This window comes from Macaca fascicularis, chromosome 15 (genome assembly GCF_037993035.2).
Source record: "Macaca fascicularis isolate 582-1 chromosome 15, T2T-MFA8v1.1".
Classification (NCBI taxonomy): Eukaryota; Metazoa; Chordata; class Mammalia; order Primates; family Cercopithecidae; genus Macaca; species Macaca fascicularis.
The window spans coordinates 15,067,256-15,085,667 of NC_088389.1; the positions used below are offsets into that span (position 1 = coordinate 15,067,256).

The window sequence follows — 18,412 nt, forward strand, 5'->3', positions numbered from 1 at the left end:
TGCATGGGAAAGAGGTCCCGGGGATATCATTAAATGAAACAAAAGCAAGCTGTGAATCAGCAACTCAAACATGACCAGATTTATATAAAAATAAGCAAATGGTAATAACAGATGTGGAAGAGTATACCCCTTCCCATTCACACCCCTGAAGATGGTAATCAGCGGAGCCTCATTTCCTAGATGACATTAAAGATCCAAACAGGCCTGGCATGGTGGCTCACACCCGTAATCCCAGCACTTTGGGAGGCCGAGGTAGGAGGATCTCTTGAACCCAGGAGTTCGAGACCAGCCTGGGCAATGTAGAGAGGCTCTATCTCCACAATAAATAAATAAAATTAGCTGGGCACGGTGGTGCACACCTGTAGTCCCAGCTACTTAGGAGGCTGAGGCAGGAGGATCACTGGAGCCTTGGCGATCAAGGCTGAATCATGATGGTGCCACTGCACTCCAGCTTGGGCAACAGAGTGAGACCCTGTCCCCCAAAAATAGCCAAACAGTATAAAAACATACAATGAATATGCAACTATGTCGGTAATCACACACACAAAAAATTACTATTTCTTTTAAAATCCAGGCTGGGAGACTTAGGCCTTCCTTCACACAAAAAACTGAGGTGAGACGTAAAGGCAGGGAGGCCTCAGGGCAGAGAATGAAGGGCCCTGGCCCAGGATTCCAGGGTCTGGATTCAAGCCGCATGTCCTTGCCTTCTTTACAGATGAGTCTGGGCAAGTTGCTTCCTCACTCTGATCCTCAGTTTCCACATCTGTAAACTGGAGATAATGGCCACTGCCTGAGCATCCTCAAATGGTCAAATGAGATCACCGACCTGAGTATGTTTGGAAAATTATACAGCCGTCTATACATACACCAGCTATGACTCACGACCACCTTCTGGGACATGCACTCTGCCAACTGCCTGCTCTATGTCAACATATTTAATCCTCCACATGCTCTCAAGGGACTCTCCTGCCTCTGGGAACTGTTTTCCAAAGCACAGGCCAAGGAATCCCAGTCCCCAAAGATGTCTACACAATCAAATAAGTGTGGGGAAACATGAGTCGCTAGCTCCCTTATCGTGGTCAGCTCAATCCATTCAAGGCTCGGATAAGTCCTACAGCAAGGATAACAAGAAGTCTTCGTTTCCCGGAATTAACACTGTGACCGAAGAAACTGGTGTCTCATGGAACACACTTGGGAAACGTGGTTCACGCTTTTTTGGGAAATGTGGTCATGATGCTGCATTAGCAAAACCCAGACTGATAAGATCTGGGGTGAGGGAGCAAAAACAGAGGTTTGCAATGAAACAACTTAGCAGTCAATGAATGCAGCAAGCAGACATTACTCAGCGGGAGAAAGAAGAAGACAGTAATTCTGCTGTCTGCCACTCTGCCCTGAACCTACAGTAAGAAGAGCAAAGGACTGTGGGGACAGAGATGCTACCCTTTGTTCCCCAAGCTGGGAAGGGCACTTGACTGGAGCTGGAGCTGGCTGGGAAGGAGAGGGGCCCAGTCCTTACCCCAAGGACGGCTCTGCTATCTGCGCGTCGGCTGTCGGTGCTGAGGCTGGCCCACGTCTGCCTGGGCAGGGTCCTGGCATTCCTTTTGCTCCATGGACGCTGCCTCCCTACAAGGAAGCGAGAGCTGCCGTCAGCAGGCACATGTGTGACTGTCGCAGTTACCTGCCGCACTGCCAGCACTTCCTGAGAGCCTGCTTGGTAGCAGGCCCTTGGCTGGGCTCTGGGGTGACAAAAGAGGTTTTTTTTGAGACAAGAGTCACACTCTGTCACCCAGGCTGGAGTACAGTGGTGCGATCTTGGTTCACTGCAACCTCCGCCTCCCGCATTCAAGTGAGTCTCCTGCCTCAGCCTCCCGAGTAGATGGGATTTCAGGCGCGCACCACCAAGTCTGGCTAATTTTTGTATTTTTAGTAGAGACAGGGTTTCCCCATGTTGGCCAGGCTGCTCTCGAACTCCTGATCTCCAGCGATCTGCCCGCCTCGGCTTCTCAAAGTATTGGGATTATAGGCATGAGCCACCGCACCTGGTGGACAAGAGAGGTTCTGACAGAGCACCACCCTCCAGAACCTGGTCGACTGAGGAGGTGCCAAGTCAGTAGCGATGGCCTGAGAGCTCAGAGCTCTGCTGCGGGGGAGCCAGGAGAAGCGCTAGACCCAGACTAGTCGGGTCAGGGAAGGCTTTCTGGAGGAGGACTTGTCTGAGTTGACTTCTAAGAGTAGGAGCTGGAAAAAGAACATTCCAGGCAGGAGGAACAGCACACCTTTACCTAGAGGAGAGAAGACATGGCATCCGGAGAAGGCTTCAGGGCTCGACATGGCGAGATCCAGAGCCAGAGAGGAGAAGTGGCAAGAGATGAGCCACAGCGGGGTGGCTGGGTCAACCAGCCTCTGCCCAGACTCCAACTTAAACACCAAATCAACCCATCACCTCCGACAGTCAACCAGCCTCCAGTGAGCATTTACTCCGTATGCGCCAGACACTGTGCAGAACTGTGCATGGGGGTGGCAGGGTGGGGAAAGAGGTGTGATTACCACAATACACGGGTTTCAGGGAGCCGGGAGCTTAGGAGAGTGGCCCAGCCACCAGAGAGAGCCAAAGGATCAGCAGGAGTTACCCAGGAAGGAGGAGGGCGGGGGCAGACAAAGACACCTGGACTGATCTAGGAGGGATGGCTGTTTTTCCAACATTTCTACCACTGCGTATTTATTTACTACACTGACTAAGTTCCAGGCACTGTGCTGGGAGGACAGACATGGAAGATGGTCTCCGCCATCATGGAAAGTAGGTCAACAACCCCGCAATTCCACATGGGGTGGTGGTGACTAGGCAGTAAAGCACCTACAGCTATATAGGCACAGAGGCCATCCAAGCCAACCTCTACCTCACTCTACCCTCCGTGTCAAGGATGAGGCACCCACTGAGGCTGTGTGGTCCAATCACCTGCCCATGGCAGAGCCAGGTCCAGAACGTGGGCCCCTGGACTCCGTCACTGATGATTCTAGTCCCTCCTCTTCCAGAAAGCGTACCCTGACCACCCCCTACATACCCACCCCGAGCTAATTCCTTCTTCCTCTGGGCTGCTTCTGTAATATTTCCATTAATATGGTGGCCACAGTGTATCAGAACTTATGTGTCTTCCGGTCTGCCTCTCCTCCCAGAATGCAGTTCTCAGGAGGACAGGGATGTTTTCCCAGCCATCCCAGGCCCCAGACGGGCACTTTCTAAAGAATGGCTGAATGAATGAATGAATGAATGAATGAGTCAAGGCATGGAGAGACCGTGTGCTGGGCTCTAGAGCCCCACATCCATCCCACCTGAATCTCCAAGAGGTCTTGGCCCATCAGTGTGTGCCTCAGTTTCTCCATGTGAAAACCTGGAATCACCTCTACTTGAAGAGGAAGAAGTCAGGAACCAGGATGATTTCCTTCCAACTCCTACAGGCAAGGTCCAGGCCAAACCAGGCAGCAACCCAGGGTCTGGCCACTTCCCTGAGTTCTGACCCATGGGAGTGATCCCCAGGATCCCCTACAGTTCAGAAAGGCCACTCAGAGTTTGCAAAGGAACTGGTTTCCTGGTGGGTGTGCCTATGGGATGGAGAACCACCACATCTAGTCAAGTTCTGGGGGGACGTCATGAACATTTCCTGCGCCCCCTGCTCTGTTTTTTTTTTTTTTTTTTTTGCTTTTATGAGACTGAGTTTTGTTCTTCTTGCCCAAGCTGGAGTACAATGGTGTGATCTCGGCTCACTGCAACCTCTGCCTCCTGGGTTCAAGCAATTCTCCTGCCTCAGCCTCCCAAGTAGTGGGGATTACAGGCGCGCAGCACCATGCCTGGCTAATTTTTTGTATTTTTAGTAGAGATGGGGTTTCACCATGTTGGCCAGGCTGGTCTCAAACTCCTGACCTCGTGATCTGCCCACTTCAGCCTCCCAAAGTGCTGGGATTACAGGTGTGAGCCACCACGCCCGGCCCTGCGCCCCCTGTTCTATACCCTATGGTCCCTAGAAGGCAGGGGGCATGAGACCCCATGCCAAAGCCCTGAGACCAGGAAAACAAGGAAGCAGAGACCAGTCACCCAGTCACTCATCCCTGTCATGTCCACAACAGCCTCCTCCAGCACAGGTCATCTGTCCTTGCCTCCCTTCATGAGCCAGAGGAAGACTTGACCTTCACGGAAGCTACATCAGTGAGACTGAGCAATCAGCACTGCCCAGCCTCTCTGAACAAACTCCCACTCCCCTATCCCCTCCACAGGAAGTATCAGCAACAGCTGATCTCCTCCCCCTTCTCACAGTCTGTCTGCCAGGTGGTCTGCTCCAAAGGGCAGAATACAGTTTGGCAGGGGTTAAGAGTACTACCAACAGAAGAGGTGGAAGAGACCCTTGGGAACTTCGGGCTCCCCCAGTTCCCTTCCTCTCACCAGGTGCTCTCCCTCCACACCTCATTCTCAAAAGGCTTCCTGAGGTAGGGCAGGGGAAAAGGAGTCAGTGGAAGTGTGGCTCACGCAGGAACCACCCACCCTTCCAGCCAACTCTCCATCAGGAGGCGGCTACCAGACAACCCCTGACCCATCTCTCCTTCCCAAAAAAGGCAACAATCACAACAGCTGAGAACCCCGGTTCACTCCAGTCCAGATCAAGGGGAAGAAGCAGTCAGCGAAAGCAGCAGAATCATCACGAACTCCATGACCCCAGCTATGCCCCTTCAGCCTGGGAGCTCAGTTTGCTGGGTGTCCAGCTCACCTAGAGCTGGACCAGGCCCGGACCTCACTTGATCTGGCCCTCGGGGCCACCTGAATGCACAGGACTGGGACAGGGTCTGGGTTCTTAGATCCCGGACCGGTCTTCCCAGATATCCCATCCCAGACAGGCCCCAAGAGCCTAGCCGGGGATCCTGCCCCCAAGTCAGGGCACTGCCCCTATCGGGAACGAGAGGAAGGAGGGGTGCAAGGGAAGAGAAGGGGACCAGGAACTCAGGAGAAGACAACTACGGGAATCTCTGGAAAAGAAATGGCAAGGGGAGAGCCCAGAAGTGGAACCTCTAGGAAGGGGAGAGTGTGTGTGGAGGGGTGAGGATCTGGGGGGACCCAGGGGATGACAAGGGGACATGGGGGAGCCGAGGCGGAAACTCCTGGTTTCTGGAGCACAAGGAGGCACAGGGGGGCCTGGGAGGGGGCTCGCGCGCCGCGGAGCCGGCAAGAGGTGGTGCCCCGGAGACCCCGGGCACTGGGGAGCCCAGAGGTAGGCCGAATACCGCGGGAGGTCCCCAGGGGGCCGGCCCCGGGACAGAGCCCCAGATGCCCCCGGCCGCCCGGGACCGGGCAGCTGGCCGAGGGCGTGTGTAAGTGGGTTTCGAGAGGTGACAGCTCGCGCCCCTTTCCCCACCCCCTCCACTCACCTGGGCTCGCCGCGCACGGCCGCCCAGCAGGCAGCCCCAGGCCCCGGCCGCTCCGTCCCGCCGCCGGCCGCAGCGCTGCTCCGGCGCCTCCTTTTGTTTGTCCCTCACTGCACCACTCAGCCTCCTCCGCCCCGGAAGTGACGTCACCGCCAGGCGCGAACGCGGCGGCCAGGGCGTCGCCATCTTTATGAGGGGAACTCTAGCTGCGCCTTCACCCGGTCTCGCCCCCGCGCTACCGCCCTGTTGCTTCGGGGCGGAAGTAGCGGAGCCCGGGCTCGGCCCCCTTAAAGGGACAGGGACTGCTGCAACCTACCGGGTGTACTTGGGAACGAGAGGTGAAGCGGCCCAGGCGGGGGTGAGTAGCTGTGTCGGAGCGTCACTGCCCGGAGGTCAGGTGCCGAGGCTGGGAGGGCCTGCTAACGGTTCCGAGCTTGGTTGTGCTAGAGTGCTTAATGAGTTTGACGCTACTAAGGATAACGGAGTGGCTGCTCAGAATGATTGAGCCGCCCGCGGGAATCAACTGCGCGTGCTGCTCGCCGATCCTCGCTCGGACACTGGAGCTGGTCCTCTCTGCACCCAAATCCCCCTCCCACGACCGCGCCGGTGGAGATGGCACCCGAGACAACAGGGAATTCTGGGCAGATCTGGGGTTGGAACTGGGTCCCCAGGCTCCAGCTCTGCAGCTCCATGAATCCACCTGGGTCCTCGAAAATTCCCTGGCTGATAAAAGTAACGGCAACCAAATTAAAAAATAATCCATACAATGGAATACTGTGCAGCCATTAAGACGAAAAATGTTTAATATGCACTAATATAGGGCGACTTCTAAGATACCTTAGGTTAGAAAAGGAAGCAACAGAAAAAACAGCGTTGATGGGTGCTGTCCATCTTTGCGTAGAAGGACGCGTGAGGGTGGGGGTATCTGCGGGTGTGCGCACCAGCTGTCTGATAAGATGCATAAGAAGTTGTTAATTGCGGTTGTCTCCGACAGGAGAACTGGGATCCTGGGTACCTGGGCCAGGGCGAGAAATTTACTACCCTGTGCAGAGGTAGATAATTAAAAATAAGATGATGAAGATAGTCACGGCTCCCATCCATCACGTGTTAAGCCAATGCCTGGTTTCACTTCTCCTGTTGGGAGGTCTTATTTTTCCCTTTTAATAGAAAAGAAAAGAACCTTAGAGGTTAACTTAGCAATATCATAGCCAGGGCCGGGCACGGTGGCTCACGTCTGTAATCCCAGCACTTTGGGAGGCTGAGGCCGGCCGATCACGAGGTCAGGAGATCAAGACCATCCTGGCTAACAAGGTGAAACCCCGTCTCTACTAAAAATATTAAAAAATTAGCCAGGCATAGTGGCGAGCGCCTGTAGTCCCAGCTACTCGGGAGGCTGAGGCAGGAGAATGGCGTGAACCCAGGAGGCAGAGGTTGCAGTGAGCGCAGATCGCACCACTGCACTCCAGCCTGGGCGACAGAGCGAGACTTCGTCTCAAAAAAAAAAAAAAAAAAAAAAAAAATCATAGCCAGGAAGTGGAGAAGCTGGAATTTGAACCCTGGACGATTTACACTGATGACCATGATCTAGCTTCCCCCCTCCACACTGAGAAGCTTTTTCTGTTGTCAGTCACGCAACACTCGTCTTGGGGCCTGGCACACAACAGGTGTCCAGTAACTATTTATTGACATGATGTGTAGTGTGAAAAGCAAATGTTGAAGGTCAGAGCCCAGGCTTAAAGTCCAGGGCTCGGGCACCTGTTTCCAACCTGTGGACTGTGGGCCTGCCAGGTACTCCATGGGCCTCCATGTCCCTGCCTGTAAAACGAACAACCAGAACCACAGTTGTAGACAGTGAATGTTCCCACGTATTACACTTTGTACTTTACACGCAGATAAGCCTCATTTTACAGATAAGTAAGTGAGGAACAGAGAGATTAAGAAAGTTGCCCGAAGGGGGCTCCTACAGGTCTCCCTCCCTCCCTAGGAAGGCTGTTGGGCTTCTAGGCCTCTCCCTTAGCTTCCCGGGATCATCTGGGCTAATGCTTTGGGGACCTCCGATGTGCTGAGTGAGCTGCCAGAGGCTGAGGATCTGGCGGAGAACAAGTCAAGCACATAGTTCCTGTCCTTGGAGTTGAGTGCCCCGGTGCTGAGTACCTTGAGGGCAGACATGTGGCTTAGCCTGGGTGGAGTCAGAAAGGGCTTCTCCAAGGAAGGAACTTTCAATGTGACTGGAAACTGTAGAATGTCCAGAAGGAGAAATGATGGGGCTGGAGACTCCAGGAGAGATGTGCTCCTACTCTGGACTTGGCCTTGGGGTCCACTAAGAAACTGAGGGTGACCTACAGGATTGGAGAATATGCAAGTTAGACCCATTTAGTCTGGCTTCAGCAGGAATCTTTCCTCCCGGAGAATGCCTCCATTAGGTGCCAACCACCAGAACTCCACACTAACCTTTCCAAGCTCCAAAGAGTAGGGCGCCTGATTTTATAATCCAGGTGGGGGCGATAAAGGAATGCAGAAGCGTTCCCAGCCATGAGGCAGTCACTGTAACTCCTGCCAGAAGAGACCTGGGGCCACATCCCAGTCCTGGATGGCACTGCCAGTTCCCTGTATAATTCCTTTTTTTCTTTTTTTTTGAGACGGAGTCTCGCTCTGTCGCCCAGGCTGGAGTGCAGTGGTGCAATCTCGCCTTGCTGCAAGCTCCGCCTCCCGGGTTCACACCATTCTCCTGCCTCAACCTCCCGAGTAGCTGGGACTACAGGTACCCGCCACCACGCCTGGCTAAGTTTTTGTATTTTTCAGTAGAGACAGGGTTTCACCGTGTTAGCCAGGATGGTCTCGATCTCCTGACCTCGTGATCCACCCACCTCGACCTCCCAAAGTGCTGGGATTACAGGCATGAGCCACTGCGCCTGGCCTCCCTGCATAATTTCTTTTTTTTTTTTTTTTGAGACGGAGTCTCGCTCTGTCGCCCAGGCTGGAGTGCAGTGGCGCGATCTCGGCTCACTGCAAGCTCCGCCTCCCGGGTTCACGCCATTCTCCTGCCTCAGCCTCCCGAGTAGCTGGGACTACAGGCGCCCACAACCGCGCCCGGCTAATTTTTTGTATTTTTAGTAGAGACGGGGTTTCACCGTGGTCTCGATCTCCTGACCTTGTGATCCGCCCGCCTCAGCCTCCCAAAGTGCTGGGATTACAGGCGTGAGCCACCGCGCCCGGCCTCCCTGCATAATTTCTAAAATGCTCATCCTATGACCTCATTCCCCAGCTCGCAGCTGGGGGCCTCCTGGTGCTTTTCTGGGACTTCAAATAAGCCATTTCCCCTGTCCTGTAAAGCTGATGCCACCTCCTCCGAGGCTCCTGCGAGGCTGTCTGTCTGCCTATCTCTTGTGGGTTCCTTCAATGTACGAAGCTGCCCTCAGGAGTGAGATTGTGGTTTTGGAATCTGGGTCCTGTGCCAGGGGGAATAAGTGGTGGGATACCTACTGTTTGTCTCACTCAGGTCTTCCACCAACCCCTCCAGCCTGGAAACCTGCAGTCTGGACTCCAGAAGTCATTTCTTTCTCCTCTGCCAATTCCTAAGCCCAGGGGGACTGTGTCTGAGTGACGTGATTGTTAGATCTCCTCAGACAGGCTGTTCTCTCTAGGAAAACATTGGCTCAACAAATTGTCACCAAACATTTGTCTTCAGGGGATTCTGTTTTCTTCTATCAAAAAAAAATGGATTAATTATATAATAAGAGATTTTTCATTTTGCTTGGTTACTAATTTTATGGAAAACTTGGTAGGTTTAAATGTGAATAGCTTGTTGGCCGGGTGCGGTGGTTCACGCCTGTAATCCCAGCAATTTGGAAGGCTGAGGTAGGACGATCGCTTGAGCTCAGGAGTTCAAGACCAACCTGGGCAACTTGATAAAACTCCATCTCTACCAAAAATACAAAAAGTAGCTGGGCGTGGTGGCATGTGCCTGTGGTCCCAGCTACTCTGGAGGCTGAGGTGCAAGAATCGCTTGAAACTGGGAGGCGGAGGTTGCAGTGAGTCAAGATTGTGCCACTGTGCTCCACCCTGGGCAATAGAGCAAGACTGTCTCAAAAAAAAAAAAAAAAAGTTAATAGCTTGTTGTCATTGACAGGTGGCTGAGCCGGGACCCACAGTATATTCTCTGTGGATTCTTGTCACCCCCATTGTACAGATAAGGAAGCTGAGCCTCCAAGAGGCTGCGGCCTGGCATGATCAAGGTCCCATAGCTAGTTTATGGTGGAGCTGGGACCATTTGATCCAAGTCCAAGGTTTGGTCCTCTGTGGTTATTCATGCCGTAGACTGGTCTTCCTGGGCATGGTATCCGCAGTCCTGTACGCCTTCTCTAGAGGTGCCACGATGTGTGTTGTCTCAGTAACTGGGAGTCTCCTGGCATTTTAAGCCCAGGGATGCTAAACATCCTTCAAGGCTCCGGATAGATCTCCCCAGTGAAGAACTGACCCACCTCAAATTCTAAGTGTGCCCCTGTTGAGAAGCTCCGAAACCGAATGTCATAATTGACTTGAGTGATATGACATGGGGCCAGCCTGGGAAGCCATGGTCACCTTGTCTGCCCTTGTAAGCAGCCATGCAAGGTGAAGTTGGACAAGACATGGCTGCTGTCCCCAAGGCTGGTGGTCTCCTGTCAGCCGCATCACCTGCCTGAGAGGAGATTTCGGGGGACAGAATTTGGACTTTGGCAATAGCAAACCAAGGTTTGAATCACAGCTGGAGCTCTCTATGCTAAGTGAGCTTTCCCTGTTCTCCTTTTTAGCAAAATAGAGTAAATAATACCATCCCAATCAACTGTGATGAGGATTAGAGAATTTAGCACGGTGTTGGGGGTGGGGGTCAGGCACAGGTAGCCTCTCTGAGTTCAGCAAAGGGCCTGGGTGGACACAGAAGCTTCAGAGAGGAGGCACAGGTGGAGCTAGGCCCTTCCAGGGATTTCGGATTGGAGAGTATGCCAGGCAGGGGAAACAACTTGAGTGAAGGCAGGCAACATTTATTGAAAAGCAAAGGGTGGCTGGGCATGGTGGTTCACGCCTGTAATTCCAGCAATTTGGGAGGCCAAGGCAGGCAGATCACCAGAGGCCAGAAGTTGAAGACCAGCCTGGCCAACATAGTGAAACCCCATCTCTACAAAAATACAAAAATTAACCAGGCATAATGGTGGGCGCCTGTAATCCGAGCTACTTGGGAGGCTGAGGCGGGAGAATCACTTGAACCCAGGAGGCGGAGGTTGCAGTGAGCCGAGATTGTGCCACTGCACTCCAGCCTGGGTTACAGGGTGACAGAGAGAGACTCTATCTCAAAAAAAAAAAAAAAAAAAAAAAAAAAAAAAAAAAAAAGGCCCAGCACGGTGGCTCACGCCTGTAATCCCAGCACTTTGGGAGGCCGAGGCGGGCAGATCACAAGGTCAGGAGATGGAGACCATCCTGGCTAACACAGTGAAACTCTGTCTCTACTAAAAATACAAAAAAAATTAGCCGGGCGTGGTGGCAGGTGCCTGTAGTCCCAGCTACTCGGGAGGCTGAGGCAGGAGAGTGGCGTGAACCCGGGAGGTGGAGCTTCCAGTTAGCTGAGATCCCGCCACTGCACTCCAGCCTGGGTGACAGAGCCAGACTCCATCTCAATAAAAAAGAAAAAAAACAAGAATAAAGGATGACTGGGTGTGGTGTCTCATGCCTATAATCCAAGCTGTAATCCCAGGACTTTAGGAGGCCAAGACAGAAGAATCGCTTGAGCCCAGGAGTTCAAGACCAGCCTGGACAACATAGGGAGACCCTGTCTCTATTAAAAAAAAAAAAAAAAAAAAAGAGCAAAGTATTTGAACCCGGGGTTGGGGCATGCACCTAATAGTCCCAGATACTCAGGAGGCTGAGGCAGGAGGATTGCTTAAGCTCAGGAGTTCAAGGCTTCTAGGTGACAAAGCGAGACCCTATCTCTAAAATGAAAAAAGAGTAAAGGGAGGGAAGGTGGAGGCTGCCAAGCCTGAATTCTGGCCAGCTCCAAAGGCCAGGCCGAGGAGGCTTTGGACTTTGTCCAGTGTCACCACAGGCTTCTGGGCAGAGCTCGTCCAATGGGGGTTGGGGTATATCCAGTGGCATAGCTGACATCAGCCCCTGGAATGCATCAGTGACGCATTCCACGGGCCCAAGGGTCATCCACTGCCTTTGGGTCAAGCATATGGCCAGTTGCTGCCCAGGCTGATGGAGGTGTGTGTTGGAGCAGGGCACAGGCCACTGGCCCTTGGCCCCTGGCCTGGCAGCAGGGCGGCCTCAGATCTTAGATGCCTGGGAGCTACCCTAGAAGGGTCCTTGGCACAGCTGTGGTCCCCATGCCTAGTGGTGCTGGGCCTCCTCGGTACTACCAGAGCACCTGAGCTGCCTTCATTGCAGCAGTTCTCCCACACATTTTTTTTTTTTTTTTTTGAGACAGAGTCTTGCTCTGTCACCTGGACAGCTATCAAGCTGGAGTGTAGTGGCTCAATCTTGGCTTACTACAACCTCCGCCTCCCGAGTTCAAGCTTTTCTCCTGCCTCAGCCTCCTGAGTAGCTGGGACTACAGGTGCCCGCCACCACACCTGGCTAATTTTCGTATTTTTGTAGAGATGGGGTTTCGCCATGTTGGCCAGGCTGGTCTCGAACTCCTGACCTCAGGTGATCCACCTGCCTGGGCCTCCCAAAGTGCTGGAATTACAGGCGTGAGCCACCGCGCCAGTGAGCCAAGGTCACATCACTGCACTCCAGCCTGGGCGACAGAGCAGGACTCCATCTCAAAAACAAAAACAAAACCAAATTGAACATAGATGGAATAATGGAAGAAATAGCTAGCTGTGGGGATGTCAACTCTGCAGCTGTTCACTGTTTGGGAAACTTGGGATCTGCATCCAGAGAAACCTCATGAAGGTAAACTTATCAACATAAATGAGGAAAGTGGTTCTAAAGAAAAAGATAATGACCCAGAGGAAATAACACCAGCAAAATCTTCACATTAAAGGAACTCCCTGGGCCGAGCGCAGTGGCTCACACCTGTAATCTCAGCACTTTGGGAAGCCGATGTGGGCAGATCACTTGAGGTCAGGAGTTTGAGACCAGCCTGGCCAACATGGTGAAACCCCATCCCTAATAAAAATACAGAAATTAGCCAGGCATGGTGGTGTGTGCCTGTAATCCCAGCTACTCAGGGGGCTGAGGCAGGAGAATCGTTTGAACCTGGGAGGCAGAGATTGGAGTGAGCCAAGATTGCACCACTGCACTCCAGCCTGAGTGACAGAGCGAGACTCCTTCTCAAAAAACAAACAAAAAAAGAGACAGGACTATCTCACCACAAAATGTATAAAACAGGAACTCCCAGAGATATTTCACAACATTGAAAGCACAAAGGATGGCTAAGGATGACTTGTATTCACTAAGACATAGAAGATGTCAGGCGCAGTGGCTCACACCTGTAATCCTAGTACTTTGGGAGGCTAAGGCAGGATGATTACTTGATGCAAGGAGTTCAACATCAGCCTGAGCAACATAGTAAGACCCCCATCTCTACAAAAAATAAAAATAAAAAAAAAAGCTGAGCATGGTGGTTTGTGCTTATTGTCTCAGCAACTCAGAAGAATGAGGTGGGAGGATTTCCTGAGTCCAGTAGGTTGAGGCTGCAGTGAGCCGAGATCACACCACTGCACTCCAGCCTTGGCAACAAACATAGAAGAAATGCTCATTCTATATCGTAAATTAAACCACTGGAAGACTGCAGCACTGTTCAGTTCAGAATATTCTTTTTTTTTTTTTTGAGACGGAGATTTACTCTGTCACCTGGGCTGAAGTGCAGTGGTGTGATCTCCACTCACTGCAACCTCTGCCTCCCAGGTTGAAGCGTTTCTCCTGCCTCAGCCTTCCATGTAGCTGGGATTACAGGTGTGCATCACCACACCCGGCTAATTTTTTTATTTTATTTTATTTTTTTTTTCTTTTTGAGACAGAGTCTCATTCTGTGGAGTGCAGTGCTGCTCACCACAACCTCTGTCTCCCGGGTTCAAGGGATTATCCTGCCTCAGCCTCCCGAGTAGCTGGGATGGGATTATAGGTGCCTGCCGCCACACCCAGCTAATTTTTTTTGTAATTTTAGTAGAGACGGGATTTCACCATGTTGGCCAGCCTGATCTCAAACTCTTGACCTCAAATGATCTGCCTGCCTTGGCCTCCCAAAGTGCTGGGATTGCAGGCGTGAGCCACCGTGCCCGGCCTAGGTTATTCATGATAACATTTTTTCCTTGATAAACTTTTATAAAGAAAGAAAACATCTTAATTTTCATTGTTTCTAATATTAAATTACAGTGTACTAAGTTCTTATTAGTCATATTATTTTTTTCATTTCCCTATACTTTTTTTTTTTTTTTTTTTTTGAGACGGAGTCTCGCTCTGCCGTCCAGGCTGGAGTGCAGTGGCTGGATCTCAGCTCACTGCAAGCTCCGCCTCCTGGGTTCACGCCATTCTCCTGCCTCAGCCTCCCGAGTAGTTGGGACTACAGGCGCTCGCCACTGCGCCCGGCTAGTTTTTTGTATTTTTTAGTAGAGACGGGGTTTCACCGTGTTAGCCAGGATGGTCTCGATCTCCTGACCTCGTGATCCGCCCGTCTCGGCCTCCCAAAGTGCTGGGATTACAGGCTTGAGCCACCGCGCCCGGCTACTTTTTTTTTTAAGACAGAGTCTCACTGTGTTGCCCAGGCTAGTCTCCAACTCCTGGGCTCCAGTGATCCTCCTGCCTTGGCCTCCCAAAGTCCTGGGACTACAGGCATGAGCCACCACACCTCATTTTTAACAGATGCTAAGAGTTTTAAAAGGTTGCAGAACAATTGTCTTATTAATTATTATTATCCAATAATAACTTTCTCATTGGTTATTAAGTTCTCTTTGCACAATTTCAGAGTACATCGTTTTTTGTTTGTTTGTTTAAAAAACAGAGTCTCACTCTGTCACCCAGCCTGGAGTGCAGTAGTGTGATCCCGGCTTACTGGAACCTTTGCCTCCTGGGTTCAAGCAATTCTCCTGCCTCGGCCTCCCAAGTAGCTGGGATTACAGGCACCTGCCATCAGGCCCGGCTAATTTTTTTTTGTATTTTTAGTAGGGACGGGGTTTCATCATGTTGGCCAGGCTGGTTTCGGACTCCTGACCTCAAGTGATTTGCCCACCTCGGCCTCCCAAAGCACTAGGATTACAGGCGTGAGCCACCGCGTCTGGCCAACATGGTCATTTTTTTTTTTTTTTTTTGGAGACAGTCTCACTCTATTGCCCAGGTTAGAGTACAAATGGTGCGATCTTGGCTCACTGCAACCTTCACCTCCCGGGTTCAAGCTGGTCTCCTGTCTCAGCTTCCCAAGTAGCCAGGATTACAGGTGTGCGCCACCATGCCCAGCTACTTTTTGTACTTTAGTAGAGATGGGCTTTTGCCATGTTGACCAGGCTGGTCTCGAACTCCTGACCTCAGGTGATCCACCCACCTTGGCCTCCCAAAGTGCTGGGATTACAGGTGTGAGCCACTGCACCCGGCCTCAACATGGTCATTTTTTTTTTTTTGAGATGGAGTTTTGCTCTTGTTGACCAGGCTGCAGTGCGGTTCAAGCGATTGTCCTGCCTCAGCCTCCGGAGTAGCTTGGACTATAGGCGTGTGCCACCACCCCCAGCTAATTTTTGTTTTTTTTTTTAGTTGAGACAGGGTTTCACCATGTTGGCCAGGATGGTCTTGATCTCTTGACCTCGTGATCCACCCGCCTCAGCCTCCCAAAGTCTTGGGATTATAGGCGTGAGCCACCATGCCCAGACAACATGGTCATTTTTGTAGTCCCACACTGCTATGGAAAATAAAGACTACTTGAATATGTATGTGTATGTGTATATATATATGTATGCATCCTCACATATGTATCTCCACAATTTATTTTGTGCATTTATTTTTTGAGACAGGATCTCAGTCTGTCACCCAGGATGGAATGCAGTGGTGTGATTATGGCTCACTGCAGCCTCGACTGCCTGGGCTCAAGTGATACTCCCAGCCGAGCCTCCCGAGTAGCTGTGATCACAGGCATGCACCACCACACCCAGCTTTATTTATTTATTTTTTTTTTGAGACAGAGTCTCGATCTGTCACTCAGGCTGGAGTGCAGTGGTGTGATCTCGGCTCACTGCAAGCTCCGCCTCCCAGGTTCACGCCATTCTCCTGCCTCAGCCTCCCAAGTAGCTGGGACTACAGGCGTCCACCACCAGGCCCGGCTAATTTTTTTGTATTTTTAGTAGAGATGGGGTTTCACCATGTTAGCCAGAATGGTCTCGATCTCCTGACCTCGTGATCCCCCCGCCTTGGCCTTCCAAAGTGCTGGGATTACAGGCATGAGCCACTGCGCCCGGCCCACACCCAGCTAATTTTTTAAAAATTATTTGTAGAGACAAGGTCTCGTTATGTTGCTCAGGCTGGTCAGGAAATCCTGGGCTCTGATCCTCCTGCCTCGGCCTCTCAAAAAGTGCTGGGATTACAGGTATGAGCCACCTTTCCAGGTGTGAGCCACCACGTCCAGCTTTCTCTACAATTTAAAAAAATGCAAATTGAGTTATAGTGTTCTTCAACCTGCTCTTTTTGTTTGTTTTTGTTTTGTTTTGTTTTGTTTTAAGACAAGGTCTCACTCTGTCTCCCAAGCTGGAGTACAATGGCACGACCTTGGCTCACTGCAGCCTAAACCTCCTGGGCTCAAGCCATCCTCCCACCTCGGCTTCCCAAGTAGCTGGGACTACAGATGTGTACCACCATGGCCAGCTAATTTTTTGTATTTTTTGTAGAGATGGGATTTCACCATCTCTACATTGCACCAGGCTGGTCTCAAACTCCTGAGCTCAAGCAGTCCACCCGCCTTGGCCTCCTAAAGTGTTGAGATTACAGGTGTGAGTCACCGCGGCCAGCCTGTCTCTACAATTTAAAAAATGTAAATGGGTTATATTGTTCTTCAACCTTTTTAAAAAATTACCATACTTTTTTCTTTTTGTAATTGAGGTGAAATTCACCTAACATACAAGTAACTATTTTAAGGTATACAATTCAGTGACATTTAGTGCATTCACAATGTTGTACAATACAAGCATTATGTCACTGTAGTTTCAAAACTTTCTCATTCCATTAGGAAAACACTCTGTACCCGTCAAATAATCACTCCCCGTTCCCTCCTTCCTGTCCTCTGGTTACCCCTCATCTGCTTTCTGTCTCTATAGACTTGTTATTCTGGATATTTCACAGAGAAGGCATCATAACTATGTGACCGTTTTTGTCCGGCTTCTTTCACTTAGTGTGGTTGGTTGGTTGGTTTGTTTGTTTGTGACAGGGTCTTGCTCTATCCACCAGACTGGAGTACAGTGGCATGATCTCAGCTCACTGCAATCTCTGCTTCCCGGGCTCAAGTGATCCTCCCACCTCAGCCATCTGAGTATCTGGGACTGCAGGCACACACCACCACGCCTGGCAAATTTTTGTATTTTTTGTAGAAACAAGGTTTTGCCATGTTTCCCAGGCTGATCTCAAACAATGATCCTCACACTTCAGTCTTCCAAAGTGCTGAGATTATAGTCATGAGCCATGTGGCCCGGCCTCACTTAATATATTTTTGAGGTTCATCTAAGTTACTACATGCATCGATACATGTTTCATTCCTTTTTGTGGCTGGATAATATTCCATTGTACAGATACGTTATAATTTATCCATTCATCCATTGATGGACAATTTGGTTTTTTTTCACCTGTTGGCTCTGATGAATACTGTTGATGTAAACATTTGTGTACATGTTTCTGTGTGGACATATGTTTTCAGTTCTTTTGGGTATATACCTAGGAGTGAAATTGCTAGGTCGTAAGGTAATTCTATGTTTGGACTTCATAAAAATTAAAAAGTTTTGTGTGCGAAAGAACATTATCTGCCAGGTGCGGTTGCTCACGCCTGTAATTCCAGCACTTTGGGAGGCCGAGGCGGGCGGATCACAAGGTCAGAAGATCAAGACCATCCTGGCTAACACGGTGAAACCCCGTCTCTACTAAAAATACAAAAAATTAGCCAGGCGTGGTGGCAGGTGCCTGTAGTCCCAGCTACTTGGCAGGAGAATGGCGTGAACCCGGGAGGCAGAGCTTGCAGTGAGCCGAGATTGCGCCATTGCACTCCAGCCTGGGCAAGAGTGAGACTCTGTCTCAAAAAAAAAAAAAAAAAAATGGGCTTGATACCGTTGTCAAAAATCAATAAGGACAGGCGCAGTGGCTCCCACCTGTAATTCCAGCACTTTGGGAGGCCAAGGCCTTTGTATTGCTTGAGTCCAGAAATTTGAGACCAGCCTGGGCAACATAGTGAGACCCCCATCTCTACAAAAAATTTTTACAAATGGCCAGGCACATGGCTCACGCCTGTAATCCTAGCACTTTGGGAGGCCAAGGTGGGCAGATCATGAGATCAGGAGATCGAGACCATCCTGGCTAACACGGTGAAACCCTGTGTCTACTAAAAATACAAAAAATTAGCCGGGCATGGTGGCTCACGCCTATAGTCCCAGCTACTTGGGAGTCTGAGGCAGGAGAATGGCATGAACCTGGGAGGCAGAGCTTGCAGTGAGCCGAGATGGCGCCATTGCATTCCAGCTTGGGCAACAGAGCGAGACTCTGTCTCAAAAAAAAAAAAAAAAAAACGGGCTTGGTACCGTTGTCAAAAATCAATAAGGCTGGGCACAGTGGCTCCCACCTGTAATTCCAGCACTTTGGAAGGCCAAGGCCTTTGAGACCAGCCTGGGCAACATAGTGAGACCCCCATCTCTACAAAAAAAATTTAAAAATGGCCAGGCACATGGCTCATGCCTGTAATCCTAGCACTTTGGGAGGCCAAGGTGGGCAGATCATGAGGTCAGGAGATCGAGACCATCCTGGCCAACGTGGTGAAACCCCGTCTCTGCTAAAAATACAAAACTTAGCT

General features: G+C 51.0%; 2 protein-coding genes across 36 annotated transcripts in view; one reads left to right on the forward strand and one right to left on the reverse strand.

The window, feature by feature from the left end:
* The window catches only part of LRRC8A (leucine rich repeat containing 8 VRAC subunit A), a 39,159-nt gene extending 33,629 nt beyond the window's left edge, over positions 1-5,530 (reverse strand). The window contains exons 1-2 of one of the 2 annotated variants that reach the window (XM_005580702.4): positions 5,413-5,530; positions 1,517-1,623 (exon numbers count right to left, since the gene is read on the reverse strand). The gene's annotated coding sequence lies outside the window, so the exon portion shown is untranslated. The remainder of the gene's footprint in view (positions 1-1,516; positions 1,624-5,412) is intronic. The other variant, XM_005580705.4, reaches the window with a different exon arrangement.
* The window catches only part of KYAT1 (kynurenine aminotransferase 1), a 44,142-nt gene continuing 30,843 nt past the window's right edge, over positions 5,114-18,412 (forward strand). For 33 of the 34 annotated variants that reach the window (XR_012424293.1, XR_012424290.1, XR_012424294.1 and 30 more), the window contains exon 1: positions 5,731-5,767. The gene's annotated coding sequence lies outside the window, so the exon portion shown is untranslated. Of the gene's footprint in view, positions 5,256-5,730; positions 5,768-18,412 lie in introns of those variants that run through there. The other variant, XM_045373877.2, reaches the window with a different exon arrangement.